At 41.4% G+C, this 15,945-nt stretch overlaps 1 protein-coding gene across 6 annotated transcripts in view; it reads left to right on the top strand.

Annotated features, from left to right (window-relative positions):
* Positions 1-15,945, top strand: part of RAPGEF2 (Rap guanine nucleotide exchange factor 2) — a 256,054-nt gene that overhangs the window by 103,179 nt on the left and 136,930 nt on the right. The gene's annotated exons all lie outside the window — the stretch shown is intronic.

Here is a 15,945-nt window from a genome sequence, read left to right as displayed (position 1 = left end):
GGCGAGTCAGGGCTGTAATGGGATGAGGAGGGCCGGTGTTTCCTACTGAGTGACAAGCCCGTGCTATTTATAGGTTATTTCTTCATGTTGCACCTGGTGACCTTTGCTGAGTCCAAGTTGTTTGTTTCCTCCGGGGATGTTGCCTTAGGAACAGTCCTGAAGGGCCCTCTGCTGGTCCTGCTGTAAAGGTTGACAGTGAGTCAGAGATGTTTCCCTGTCCAGCAAGCACTGAGGTTTGGCCAAAGCATCCTGTGGACTAGGTGTTAGGAGCAGCCTGGTTTTATAAAACATCCAGTTCATGGGTGACTCTCTCTGTTTACCATGTTTTTCTCACATTAGCCTGGAAATTGGTTATCAGTAACCTGACCATTCTCTTGAAAATTTCAACTCATTTTGAAGGTAATTTACCCTAAACAGCTAGTTCTGGATTAAAACACTGAACAACATTGTCATATTTTTAACTAATTCTCCTGAAATTGCCTTGATACCGCCCAGTGGGAAGGGTGGTGTCCATGCAGAAAATCTGCCATTTGGCTTCCAGATTTCATGAGCTTTACTGGATTCCTCAGTTGACATTTAGGCCAGCATTTTGTGTTTATTTTTTATTTTTGTTTTCTTTTTAGACAGATGAGGCTTGTTCTTTATTTTGGTTGTTCAAGCATGAGTATTGTTCCTTGATGAGATTTTTAACATTTGTGGAGCTCATGAATTCCTTTGTGACTGTCAGTGACAACATGCCCACTCTGCCGCACTGCAAGCTGTGTCAGTAATAAGATGTTGTTTTATGAGTTTCGTTGTAAACCTATTAGGTATTTACCAAGTTTTGAAACATGGATATTTGCACAGTGGCTGTCATGTCACTTATAATGTTACATATAAAGCTAAACTCTTATTTGGAGTACAGTTTGGGTTCTCGAAGCAATCTACAACACATCGTTACGTTTTTCTTTTATTTAAAGTAAATTTAGTGTCTTTGTATGATCAGAAGGAGGGTGAGCAAAGTAAGGCAGGAGTACAGCAGGGATTGTTCTCACTCCCATTTAGGAAAAGGCCAGAGCAGACACTTGCCATAGATAAACATGGAAATCGTATAGACTGTATGTATTTTTCCAAGCCTATAAGCAGAGCAGCTGTGGTCACTAAGTGGTCCAGGCATTGCCCTGCTGTTTACATCTGCCGTCGTGGTAGGTGGGTTGGTATATTTAGACAGTGACAGGCAAAGGGTAGTGAAGTGTCTTGAGGAAGGCGTTTTTTCCCCCTAAGGTTTTCAGAGGCATCATTTGCAGCTGCATTGGGGCTGGTAAGCAGTGGATGAAAGTTATCTCAGCTGAAGGTGCAGTTGTAAAAATAGTTTTTAAAGGAACTTTTGGTTTTCCGTACATAATGGGCAGGACAACATTAATGTTTATTGCCCTAATGTGCTCCAAATCCATGTATTTAATGAACTGTAATAGGAATTGCTATATTCTTAAATTTTCTTACTTCTAAAAGTGCCCCACTCTACAAATAGCAAAGCCTATTTATAGTAAAGTCATAGAAAAGTAACTTGGGTTAATATTATTTTTCAGTTGCTGACTTCTTTGAAAGGCTGATAATTTTAGGTATTAAAGATAGGCCCAGACTGCTTCTAAACTTTCAATGTGATTTGGATTGTTTATAGAGAAGGACATAGTTTACCTAGGTTTTTGTTTGTTTGACCACACTACACAACTTGTGGGTTCTTAGGATCTTAGCTCCCTGACCAGGAATTGAATGCTGGCACTTGGCATTGAGAGCTTGAAGTCCCAACTGTTGAACAACCAGGAAATTCCCTTACCTAGGTTGTGTATTAACTCATAGGATTGGACTCTTCTTCTACTAATATAAAAATCATTTTTACACCTATTTGTAAAAAAAAAAAAGTAAAAAAGAGTACACTAGATGTTTTAGACATGAAACTTTACTGTTACACAGATTCTTCTTGAATTTATGTTGGTCATAATCTTGGGGCAAAAAGAAAATAAAAAACACTCCTACTAAAATATTGAATCTAGGGGACTTCTCTGGTGGTACTGTGGTTAAGACTACATGCTTCCAAGGCAGGGGGCCTGGGTTCAATCCCTGGTCAGGGAACTGGATCCCACATGCTGCAACTGACAGTTTGCATGCTGCAGTTAAAACCTGATGCAGCCAAATAAAACACTGAATCTGATTTTTTGAGTAAATTTAATCATAAAGGCCTCCAAGGAAGGGTCTTTCCATAGAAATGATCATGCATACCATATTTAATCATAAACAGATAATATTTTTATTGCTCTGACAGTTAAAAACTTTCTCTATTTTTAATATTTAGAGCAGTCAGTCAGCAGTCTCTACCCCTTTGTATCAGTGAGGAACGAGACGTCAGGCTGGAGGAAAATATAAGCCCAGATTAGCTGTGAGCCTTGGAACTTGGATGATGACAAGGGAAAGTTCATAATTAAAGCTGGGAGCCAAAAAGGTTGGGGACAAAGGCCACACAGAAGGGTGAAGGCTTCTGACGCATGAGTCTTAGGGTCTGGGGACCAGATTTTGTTTAGCGGCAGGCATCGTAGGTGAAGCAGCCTGTGCTCTGTATGTGGCGTAGAAATCAGATCAGTAACTGGCAAAGCGCTGTCCGTGGAACGGCTTAACATTGACACGCCATCAAAATTTAGGATTGGTTTACTGACGCTTTTCATATTTGTGGGTTTTTCTCTCTCATTCTGAAGAGGGTTTGGTAGAGTTCCAATTTTGAGGCCTATTTCTGTGTTATTTCCAATATTAGTTGAAATTTGCATTAAGCCCTATCATTTGGTTTCTACGTTCTGGCATCTACACGGAAGCACGGTGGTCTCCACCCTGCGGGCAGGCAGTTTAATACCTGGTTGGGGACATGAGACAGTCCTATGTGCAACATGAAAAAATTTCATAGGGATCATTAAATGGTATAGTCTAAATCAGTATAGCTAAGGCCACACCAAAGGCAAAATCCTTTCAGACACCAGAGTATTTTAATGTATGTAGATAGTAGTTAAGTGTGGCTCTTGAGGAAGTGAATTTTATCTTAAAAAAAAAAAAGTTATTTATTTGGTTGTGCCCTAGTCTTATTTCCAGCACGTGGGATCTAGTTCCCTAACCAGGGATCGACCCTGGGCCCTCTGCATTGGGAGCTAGGAGTCTTAGCCACTGGACCAGCAGGGAAGTCCGGAGGGAGGGAGTTTGGAATTGGGTTAACGGTTTAGACTGTTGGGCAGTGGTTGGAAGGGGATCTGGATGCAGCGGAGAGCATGAGTGACATCTCAGGAACACGAGTGAAGGAGGAGAGTCCAAGCCCGGGCAGTAGGTCCAACAGGGCCAGGAGAACAGGATCATTTTTCTGGACTAGAAGTGCACCCCCAGGCATGGAGCGGTGAGTTGCCAGGCACTGGTGACCGCGGCGGTGGTGGAAGCCCAGTTCACAGACCGGCCTCCCTTGGCTGGCAGGCCAGGGCCGCTGGTTGGTTAGGTCTCAGGAGACGCTGGCAGCGGCTGAGGAGGAAGCTTGCTCCTCGGTGGCTGTGTCCACGTACCCTTAGCACTTCCCTCCATTGACACCAGGTGCACCCACAATGTAAAAATTAAAAGTATGCTAGGGTGCTTTCAATAATCACGTTTTAAATTAGACCTGGCAGCTCTAATGAGGATAAGTGGGGAAACAAGACATTTAACTAATCAGTTCTGAGAGGCTGAAATAACTATTCTCATTTTGATTCCTATGACAAACAATGACTTCTGGAGATTAAAAAGTGCAGGCCTCCCTTCTGCTTGCCAGTGTATGTGATAAGTTAATTGATCACTTTGAGAACTCACTGGTTGTTTTCAGTAGTGAAAGGGGGTGAAACAATGGAAGAATGATTCTGTGTCTGTGCGGTAGGGACTGAAGGTAGAGTTAAATACTCCTTATTCCACCTAAAGGGCTGCATAGGATTAGAATATCCTATTCCAGAAAGGGCACAGATTTGTTTTGTCATGTGATGCCATATTGGAGATGGAGGCTGACTTTTAAAAAATAACTCCCTGGTGAATTATGTCATGGAAGGGCACCTTTACTGGGCATGAACTGTATCTGAAAGGTGAGAAGGGCTGAGAGGCAGTGTACTGGAAATTGTCCATCACAGGTGAGGTTTACCCCTGGCATTGGCAACATCCCAACAGCGGCAGCACAGATGAAGCCTGGAAGGGAGAGAGTGGTTCTGAAAGGAGGGATGGGAAGATGGAAAAACAAAAGAAAACCATGAGTCATCTTAACTGCCACGTTGAGTTTTAAAAATAATGTACTGATCTTACACACCTTCTCACATGGGGAGGTACCAGTGATGTATAACAGGATTAAATCAGGTGATACATAAGCTTCTCAAAAGTCTTCTTTATAGCCAGTGCTGTTAGAAGTTTCTTGGATTTCTTTAAAAGAAAATGTCATCCCTTCCTTCTTTCTCCCTCCCTTCCAAGAGAAACCACAAGACTTTGATGTTTGGGATGACCTAAAGTGAGTAGGCGACAGCAGAGTTAGAAGGGCTAATAAGTTATGTTATTGCTGTTGTGTAGTCTAACTAACACTCCACTATCTCCCAGTGGATGCTCAAACTCATGTCCACTGAATCAGTGATACCATCTACCCATCTCATCCTCTCCTGCCCCCTTCTTCTTTTGCCCTCAACCTTTCCCAGCATCAGGGTCTTTTCCAGTGAGTTGGCTCTTCACATCAGGTGGCTAAAGTATTAGAGCTTCAGCATCAGCATCATTCACCTTCCCATGAATATTCAGGGTTGATTTCCTATAGGATTGGACTGATTTTATTTCCCTGCTATCCAAGGAACTCATCAAAAGTCTTCTACAGCACCACAATTCGAAAGCCTGAATTCCTTGGCACTCAGCTTTCTTTATGGTCCAGCTCTCACATCTGTACATGACTACTGGAAAAACCATAGCTTTGGCTCTGTGGACCTTTGTTGGCAAAGTGATGACTCTGCTTTTTAATGTGCTGTCTAGGTTTGTCATAGCTTTCCTTCCAAGGAGCAAGCATCTTTTAATTAAGTTATAAGAACTGCCTATCTCAAGCATTGTTTTCTATACTCCATTATCACACTTTTTTATCACCTTCAGGAGCAGATGATTTGGACCTGTATTTGGCCAGTTAATGAAATAGTTGGCTAGGCAGAGAGTCATAGAAATGTACTTCTGTTTGCTTTAATGTGATCTGCACATATAAACATATGTGTAACTGGGTATAGTTGGATTAAAATACACACCTATAGGCATAGAGGTGTGTGTGTGTACACAAGTGTGTACCCAAGTGTGTGTATGAATGTCAGCCGGTCCTCTGGGACTTGACTGTTTTCTCTCCATCTTCTACATTTATTTTCCTCATATCCAGCCCAGCAGCAGTGAAGAAACTGACATACTTGTTGACCAAAATGGTGCTCAAACGTGATGAGCCAGGTGACTGGAGCTAACTTCCAGAATCAACCATCACCCTGGGCTGCTAGTTATGTCTCTCTGAGGGAACTTGATGCTTAATGAGTATGCATGGGCCCTTCTATGCTGATCTCTGTCCTGAGTGGCTCCCTGCAGTTGTTCATGTGCGTCATCTTCTGTCTTAGCCACCCTACACGTGTAACTGAGCCTCTGAGTGCCTGCCTGGACCATGGAGCTGACACATGGAGATTTGCTGTGTGTCACCAAGGCCAAGGGATAATGGCATTTTGAGAAGGGAGGTGGTCTCTTAGCCTGCTTTTTCATGGAACATCACTAGGGTGAGACTGGAAAATGACCTTGGATTTAACAACATGATGGTCACAAGTGAGCTGGCTCACCGAGTGAGCCCATCTCAGTGAAGTCGTGGGGCTGCTTGTGGAGATAGGCACTGGTGAAAGAGAAATTTTATCATTTCCAGAAATTTCACTGTGGGGAGGAGGGAGGAAGTGGAGTTTTGGCTGGAGTTGAGGGGTCAGGGGGAATGTATCTCTTTGGCAGATGCCAGAGTGTGTCTGTGTGTTGATGTGCGTTAACCCAGTGAAGACGGCTTATACAGGAGGGTGGGGGGTTGTGGGTGAAGTGGGTGAAGCCCACGACGGGGCAGGTGTTGGCTTTGGAAAGAGTGAAAGTGCTTTACCCTTTTATAGGTCCACGGTCAGAGCCAAGGTCCAGGTGTGGTTGTGAAGCGCAGCGGTGGGTGCTGAGGAGTTTGGGCAAGAGAGAGGTTGTGAAACAGAAGGAGCGTTGAGTGCCCACTTGATACCAGTGGTCACTGACTGTGGTCATTTATGTCCCTCCCCAGTCCAGCAAGTGTTTGGGGACAGGCAGGGGGCAGGCGGGAGTGGGGGCTACTGGGCTTTGTTACTCTTGCACACGGCGAGGGGGCAAGGGGAGCAGGGTATCCAGGCCCTGGGATTGGAGATAACATGTCTGGAATGCTGCTTCTGTCATTAATGGTGTTATAAACAGCTTGTCACCTACTCGAGCAATTTCTTTGAGTCTCAGCTCTGACCTTTCTTTTCTCCTCTGACAGTTTTTTTTTCTTTCAGCTAATAACACCTTAGGGTTAGCAGTGACCACATTTGCCAGCTCCCCTGCCTTCATCACCACCGGCAGTGCCTTTATTGTCACTGGCTCTGTTAGAGCAGGTGCCTACTTGCCCTCAAGACTCTTCCATAGTGAAACCATAGCATCATTTAAAAGCCCAGACTCTTCTTGTTGATCCCTTGCACAATGAGTTTAAACGGCACTCAGCTGCCAAACAGGCAACACCCAGCCTCCTCAGTGAGATGGTCTTGGGTTGCTGCTCTCTGCCGGGATGGCCACCTCACTGTTGCCGCCTCCGCTCCAGCCCCTCACGCCTCCTCACCCACTGTGAAAACCACATGCTTTCTCAACTGTGAAAGTCTTTAAAGGCCTCAGCTGTGTATTCATCTTTGCTTCTGCAGGGCCTAGCCCAGAGCAGGCATTTAATAAATATTCATTGAATCGTATTGGTTCAGGATTCTATTTTTATTGTGCCCTTTTAAAAATCACTTAAAAAAAGAGCTTAACAATAGTATGAGAACATAATCCCTCTGAGAAATCACTTGTAACAAGCTATAATTTATTGAAAGTCAGGTTAGTATAGAAAAGTCAGGAGGGAATGGGGCTTCAGCATGTTTGGAAGAAGGCATCTGGGGAGCCTGGGCTGAGGGCAGTACTCCATCCATTTGGGACATGGAAGAGGGGAAAGGGCAGGTGCAATCTTACTGTATATTGTTTGCTCTCTGTATTAATTACAGTGAAGTTATTAATTTAGATTGCGTAAAGCAATCACATAAATGCAGTAGGAGTTACTTTATTCTCTCCTGCGAGAGAACCCTGAAGGTTGCCAGCCAGAATGGCCCCAGGCCCCATCTTTCTTCCTGGCTCCTAGCTTTCTTGTACTCAGCATCCATTCAGGGCACAGACTGGCTGCCAAGCTCCAGCCATTGCATCTGCAGTGGGAGCCAGAAGCAGGGGAAAGATAGATGAGCAAAAAGTTAACTTCTGTTCTTGAAACAAAGTTTCCTTTCACATCACATTGTCCAGATGGAGTCATATGGCAGCTTCTAGTCACCCAGGAAGTCATCTCATCTTATTCTGAGATGCATTGTGTCCCTGAAAATAATCATATACAGATATCCTTCTAAGGGACTTCCCTGGTGGCTCAGAGGGTAAAGAATCTGTCTGCAGTGGGGAGACCCAGGTTTGATCCCTGGCATGGGAAGATCCCATGGAGAAGGGAATGGCAGCCCACTCCAGTATTCTTGCCTGGAGAATCCCATGGACAGAGAAGTGAGAAATCCATGGGGTCACAAAGAGTCAGACACAACTGAGCGACTTCCACTTTCAATTTTCATCCTTCTATGGAGAAAGATTAGAGCAGGAAGCCAGCAGCTCCTTTTAGTTTCCCTCAGTGTCTCTCTGTTACCTTTCTCTATCAGATCCTTCCGTTCCTCAGCCCTTCCATCATCTATAACTCCTAACTCCTAATTGTGCTACTTGAGCGTGACTCAGGTTCAAGTGTTCCCAGGACACACAGAAGGGAAACACATATGTTAAAGAGTTTTAGGAAGCTGGGAAAGAATTCCAAATAAAGCAAATATATCTTGAAACAAATGTGAACTTGGTTTGACCGGAGTTAATGCTATTGAAGGCAGAGTTTAGTTGTGCTTGGTGTACATATATCCTGTGTTAAATTTGAAATAAGGTAGATGTCTAAATTAAAGGTAGAGTGAAATCTGTTAAAAGCTACAATGGGATATACTAAAACATTCCCCTTTAGGATATTGGCTGTACTCTCTGCTGTAGGACACAGCGTCTTCATCCTGGAAAGCTAGCATAGATTTAGCATTGTTTCAGCCCTATTCCAGTGTGATACCCGATGCACAGAGCAGTGTGGTTCTCTGGAGAGGGAGCTCGTGGCTGGGTCAAGTTGGGAATTCGGTTGCTATAACTACAGCTGCACAGGTGAGCTGTGCATAAAAGTCAGGCTTCCGTGGTCCTTGGAATACCAGCGTTGGTGGTGTCCTAACAGAGTAAGTAGTCTTCAAGGGAAGCGTTCTGACGTATATGTATGTAGAGTTGATGTTCTGTCGCCTCTGATGCGTAAAGTCTTCAGTCAGGGGGCTTGTCATCTAGGACCTTTGCATAAATAAGTATATGATGTCACCCTGAAAGTCTGTGTTGGCAGTGATGTTTGGATTTCTCTTGCAAAAGTAGATATTATACTTCATAAAGGTTTCAGAGTCTGATATGTGTCAATGAAATACAACAACATTGTTTTCTTCCTAAAATGTTGGAATTGTTTACTGCTATAAGGGCCCCTTGTGTGTGCACAGTTGTTGGGGAAGGGTTGATTTGGAGGGGTGTGTGAATTACTGCTCCACCTGTATGAATTCATGGTGTCTTAAAATACAGAGCAACTCAGTTTGGTTTTGTGTAAAGAAATACCCTTTCAGTGTTGGGAACCCTGAGAGAAAATGGTAAGAGTAAGGCTATCACTAAGAGAGAAGTTGATAGATAAGCAAATTATACTTTGTAAAATAGGAATGTCGTTATTAAAATTCAGTTTCTAATTAATCACAGTCCAGGGACCCTCTGTTTTATTTTACTATGACTATAAAATTACTATGACTGTAAACTTGCATGTATGAAATATAGGTATTTATTATATTTATATATAATAGACAGCAAAGCTGTATATTTCAATGTTAAAGAAAATGACTTTATGCTATACTATGTACATTTTATTTTTCAGATGTGCTAAAAATTGTTTAAAAGTACTTCAAGAATTAAGAAATAGATAAAATAAATTTAAATATAACTTAGACATGTATATCACTGCCTTTTTTTGTTAAAATTTAATTAAGTATAATGTGGGTTTAAAAACTATATGCTTAATATTTATTACTGATTAGAATATTGAAATGTAAGTTTAAAATAAAAAAGATTTGTTTTCTTAGATATTTTTCTTTTGTCACACATTTATGCCTTTATAGGTGTTGGATATTTTTGCAATTAAATATAAAATATAATTTCTGGTATTGAATGTTCGTGTATTATAGGTCCACACAAACATTAAATAACTGGATGTTCTTAGTTTACCCTTCATCTAAAATTTTTTGAGTGAGTCTGATATTTAAGGATAATTTTTACTTTGTAATGACTTATCTTACATTTTATAGCTATAAGCTGCTTAATGTGTCAATTTTATTAAGAAAAGTTTGCTATCTCTTGGACATTTTCAGGTAATTTAAAAAACTCAGGCATTGGACAAAATCTGTCCAACATTTTCCTATATTTTATTATTATATTTTTAGTTCAAAAGGGTGCATTTAGAAAACCACCATTAAGTATTCATACTTAATTCAGTTTTACAAGTAGGAAAACTATTAATATTTTATTTCACCAGTCTAAATCATATACAGGATATGTGTGTGCAGAAATTTTTTACTGCCATGGTTCTTTATATACTGTAAAATAATAATTATTATTCAGAATCTTGAGACCATTTCAGTTTACCACTTAGTCATCTGATCTTGGATTTAACTTATTATATAATTTTGGAAACACAGAATGAAGAGTTATCTGTGATTAGGGTCTTCTGGGTTTTTAAATCATTATCCTATTTAAGTGAACTTAAAAAAAAATTGAGGTAACATCAATACACATTAAGTAAAATTTTATATGTTAGTTTCATATATAGTTGATGTGTGTCTATTATACACACATATATAGTTAATGTTGTGTATGGAAGCATCATTGTAGCTAAAGCAGTGGTTTTATTATCTATGTCAGAGTATAGCGTAGTTGCAGGAAAACTGGATTTGATCCCTGGGTCAGGAAGATCCCCTGGAGAAGGAAATGGCAACCCATTGTAGTATTCTTACCTGGAAAATCCCATGGACGAGGAGCCTGGTGGGCTACACCCCATGGGGTCGCAAAGAGTCGGAGACACTGAGCGACTGATGCACGTAGTCCTTCAGATATATGGAGAAGAGCTACGTGATAGTGATCCAAGCCTAAGCAGTATGTTTTAACTTTTCTTAGAAAGTGCTTGTGAGACAAAAAGTAGGAAAGATCCTGGATTAGAGTCCTTGTATTTGGCAATAAGGGACTTCCCAGGTGGCTCAGTGGTAAAGAATCTGCCTGCCAATGCAGGAGATGTAGGTTTGATCCCTGGTTTAGGAAGATCCCCTGGAGGAGGAAATGGCAACCCACTCCAGTATTCTTCCCTGGGAAATACCATGGACAGAAGAGCCTGGTGGGCTACAGTCCATGGGGCCGCATAGTCAGACACGGCTGAGTATGCATTTGGCAATAAAGATGGTTAGGAGGTAATATGAACGATAACTGACCAAGCTGGACCAGTTATTAGATTCACTTGGCTTAGGATGGGTACTACACTAAGGCCCTGACCCTGGAGACTTTCAGTCACCACAATCTGGGCTGGACCTTACCCTCTCTTTTCAAAGCTCAAAAGCAGGTGGTCAATCAGATCTTAACTGAGCAATTGGGCTAATGACTGTGGAATCAGTAAACACTGCAGTTCTTTATGATCAGTGAACGAAGAGATCCTGGAAGATGCTGTAAAGCTAGGACCAGAGACAGGAACCCTATCTCTGTGGACCTGACTAGTGTTTTCATAGAAATAGAATTTGATAGGAGGTGCATGTGAGAGTAGTTTAGGAAGACTAATGATGTAATTTAGTGACTTGAATTACAGAGAAGGGAGAGGATGAAATAAAAGATGCTTTGACTTGCTTGTCGGGTAGTGTGATGCCTTTGATAGCTAAAACATAATTTAGAGGGGTTGAGGTGGGTAGTTTAGATCATGGCATCTGGTCCCATTACTTCATGGCAAATAGATGGGGAAACAATGGAAACAGCGAGAGACTTTATTTTTTGGGGCTCCAAAATCATTGCAGATGGTGACCGCAGCCATGAAATTAAAAGACGCTTGCTCCTTGGAAAAAGAGTTATGACCAACCTAGACAGCATATTAAAAAGCAGAGACATTACTTTGCCAACAAAGGTCCGTCTAGTCAAAGCTATGGTTTTTCCAGTAGTCATGTATGTGTATGAGAGTTGGACTATAAAGAAAGTTGAGCGCTAAAGAATTGATGCTTCTGAACTGTGGTGTTGGAGAAGACTCTTGAGAGTCCCTTGGACTACAAGGGGATCCAACCAGTTCATCCTAAAGGAGATCAGTCCTGAATATTCATTGGAAGGACTGATGCTAGAGCCGCAACTCCAATACTTTGGCCACCTGATGCAAAGAACTGACTCATTTGAAAAGACCCTGATGCTGGGAAAGATTTGAAGGCAGGAGGAGAAGGGGACAACAGAGGATGAGATGGTTGGATGGCATCACTGACTCAATGGACATGAGTTTGAGTAAACTTTGGGAATTGGTGATGGGCAGGGAGGCCTGGCGTGCTGCAGTCCATGGGGGTCGCAAAAAGTCGGACACAACTAAGCAACTGAACTGAATTGAACTGAACTGAGGTGGGTAGATATCAGAGGTGAAATGAATATGGTGGAGGGGCAGGTAAATAAGGAGAATACAGAGGCAAAAAAGGGATGCTTATCAGGTGGGAAGGCTGTAGGGACAGGCTTTGAAAACTAAACTTTGCTTTACTGTTCATTCCGATGTAAAATTATCTCATGTACTTTTGTAAGCAAGCATTGCAGTATATTGCCAATTCTTACATAAAGGGGACACCAGATTTCATAAATCCTATTGAATTTTATGAGCAAGGTATTATTCATATTTTACAAAATACAGTTTGAAAATGATGATTTGGGTTGCTTCCACCTTTTGGCTTCTGTCAACATTCATGAACATCTGTTTGTGTGGACATGTTTTCATGACTTCTTAAATAAATACCTGAGAGTGGAATGGATGGGTTATGTAGTAAATGTATGTTTAACTTTATAAGAAGCTGTCACACTGTTTTCCATACTGGCTGTAACATTTAGCCCTCCCACAAGCAGTTTGAGAATTCTGGTTACTATATATCTTCTGCAACACTTGGTATTATCTGTCTTTCCAATTTTAGCCACTTCAGCATACATGTGATGGTAATGACACTATGGTTTTATTAAGTGTTTCTCTGAAGACTGGTGTTGAGAATTTTCAATGTGTTAATTGGCCATTCATGCATCTTCTTTGAAGTGTTAGTTCACCCATTTCAAACCATATTTTTAAATTGGATTTTGCACACTAAAAAAATTGAATTGATTGTCTTACTTTGGAGTATGTTCTTTATATATTCTGGATACAATTCCTTTGGATGTATTTTGCAAAAATTTTCTTCTAGTCCATGGCTTGGCTTTTTCTTAACTATATGTTTTAGAAGCAAAAACTTCTTCACCTTCATGAAGTTCATTTATATCAGCGTTTTCTTTTTTAGTTTCTACTTTTGGTGTCCTGTTTAAGAACTCTTTTCTTAACTTGATGTCATAAAGGTTTTCTCATTTTTTTTTTTTTTTTTTTTGTAGAAATTTAAAAGTTTCAGCTCTTCCATTTTGGCCTGAGATCCATTTTGATTTAATTTTTATGTATGATGTGAGATAAGGGTTGAGGTTTTATTTATGTTTTTTGATACTGATATTTGCCTGTTCCATAACCATTTATTGATAAGAATATTTTTTATCCATTAAGTTACCTTAGCATGTTTATTAAAAATAAGTTGACTCTATTTGGGCTTCTTTCATAGCTCAGTTGGTAAAGAATCTGCCTGCAATGCAGGAGACCCTGGTTTGATTCCTGGGTCAGGAAGATCCACTGCAGAAGGGATAGGTTACCCACTCCAGTATTCTTGGGCTTTGCTTGTGGCTCAGCTGGTAAAGAATCCGCATGCAATGCTGGGGACCTGGGTTCAATCCCTGGGTTGGGAAGGGAAAGGCTACCTGGAGAAGGGAAAGGGTGCCTACTCCAGTATTCTGGCCTGGAGAATTCCATGGAATATAGTCCATGGGGTCTCAAAGAATTGGACACGACTGAGGGACTCTTCACACTTCACTTAGACTGTATTTGTTTCAGGTCTATTTCTGAACTCTCTTTTCTGTTGATCTACATATCAGTTCTTATACCAATACCCTGTGGTTTTATAGTAAAAACCATGTAGTGTAAATCCCTCACCTTTTTCTGTATTAAAATTATTTAACTCTTCTATGTCTTTTCTTTTCCATATAAATTCTAAAATCAGCTTGTCAGTGTTAAGGTTTGATTGGATTTGTGTTGGATCTGTGGATCAGTTTGGGAGAGTTTGCTATCTTAATATTGAGCCTTCCTAACCATGAACATAGTATAGCTCAGAATTGATTTAGGTCTTTTACTATTTTTCTTTGTAGGGTTAAGTATCCTTTTGTGTTTTCAGTGTACAGGTCATGCATAGGCTTCATTAAATATATTCCTAAGTATTTTATTTTTTGATGATACGTGGTAAGTTTTTAACTACTTCATTCTGTAAGAGCAGATTTGAAATATGTTAAACAGTATTGCCAGGGTTACTGTTGGTAGAATTAGAAGGAACAATTATTTATAAAACAAGGAAAAACAGGATAAGTATGGTTTGTGAGAAATGTTCACATTTCATTCATATGAATTAAAAAAATTGACATTTTGTTACTTGATATCTTTGTGAGAAACTACTCATACGTGTCGATATATATGCTTTTCCTTTCTTGGAAAAGTATTCTTTTAACTTCCAAGAATTTCATGAATGCAGTACTATTCAAGTGACCCAAATTGTTGTTGAGGTCCTATCTTACAAAGACGTGTGCTATTTCAGCATATTTTATGATATGTGCCAGATTTGGGGGAGGCTGAGGTTGGGTTTTGGTGCAATTTATATGAGCCTTAAAAGAATATCAGATGTTTTGTTTCAGTTACTTGAGATGTTTGATTCTTGAGATCAATTCAGGTTCTTAGTGGTTAGGATCCATCTGAACCATTCATTTGAATTCATCTACCATTTTTCTCATTAGCAAGTTGCAGAGGTCTGTTAAGCTATTTCTTTTTAAAAATTTTTATATAATAGGCCATGCAGTGTGGCATGTGGGGTTCTAGTTCCTGACTGTGGATTTAACCTGTGCCTCCTGCGGTGAAAGCACAGAGTTTTAACCCTTGGACTGCCAAGGAAGTCCTCAGTTTTTTCTTAACTTATTTATTTTACTGAATTTTATTTGACTGAAGTTTTGTAATGAATTTTATAAAAGTCAAGTCACTGTCAAATAAGACTTCAGAGCTGAGAGCTTCCTTGCCTCTTCAACTTCTCCACGGCGAGCTTTGCGCAGTGAAACAGGGAGTACACTGTAGCAAAGGCATTTTGGATACGGCGTGCATCCAGAAGCTGGAGGGAGAGCTGTATGGAGCATAACTTCTCTACAAACTGATCAGCTGCCATCTGCGCGCAAAGCCCTGTGATCAGCAGAGACCCGTTCGTGCCCCCGGTAGCACTGCATGGTCTGGCGGCAGCGCATCAGTTTAGCTGAGCTGTCCTCCAGCAGCTGGTCACGAGGACACAGACCCCACCAGAGTGTAGTCATCATCACTCTTCAGTCCTTTGCTGGGTAGCTTGTGGCAGGAGACAAAAGCTGCTTGCTCTCTTCACCCCCACACAGCGAGGTAAGAGCCACCTTTTTTCTCTAGAAGGGAAAAATAAGGGCAACAGCAGCCTCTTTCAACTTTTTCCCATGTTGTTTGGATGTAGATGTATGCTCATCTTTTCCAGGATAATCGTTCCAGCCAGGTGTACAATTCAGCATCCCTTTGGTGGTTGAGAGTAGTGTGTGTAGTACAGGTTGGGTAAATGTCAGTAACAGAACCGCCCTGCTCGGCACATGTCAGCATTTGACCTTGAAGACTCAGAGAACAGACACTGCAGATTTCCCTACTTGCCCTTGACTTACAAGAGTGGATAATGAATTAATAGAAATTGATAAGGAGTGACTGTCAGGCAGCTGCTGTGGTCATGAGGCTGGTATGCGGAAACAGTGCCCGCTTGCACAGCATGCGTAACTCTGAACCGCAGCCAGGAGGGGTGGGTGGGTCACTGAAGCAGGAAATTGGCCGCCGAGAGGAATGCCAGCTCCCCACACAGGCTGCAGCCCGGTGCACCCAGGGAGAGAAAACACAGGGGCGATGGGGCGAGCTGGTGGCCGCAGAGACCCGGCTCCCCTAGGAGGAGGCGGCGCTGGTGCTTCAGAGATACTGAAGACAGTGCGGGTTAGATTTTGTTTTAAGGGATCAAGATGTTCCTAGCGTAAGTAGCAGATGTCTAGTTCTTGTATAGTTAAATAGACCACGGGCTACAGAGCGGGGGAAAACATAAAACATAGCTCTGAGGCCTTTCCCTAACAGTCTTTTTTTATTGTGCTCTATTTTTATAAGCAAAG

This window comes from Cervus canadensis, chromosome 1, assembly GCF_019320065.1.
Source record: "Cervus canadensis isolate Bull #8, Minnesota chromosome 1, ASM1932006v1, whole genome shotgun sequence".
Taxonomy (NCBI): domain Eukaryota; kingdom Metazoa; phylum Chordata; class Mammalia; order Artiodactyla; family Cervidae; genus Cervus; species Cervus canadensis.
Note: the sequence above shows the minus strand (reverse complement) of the source record. Positions and strands in the feature narration are given on the sequence as shown.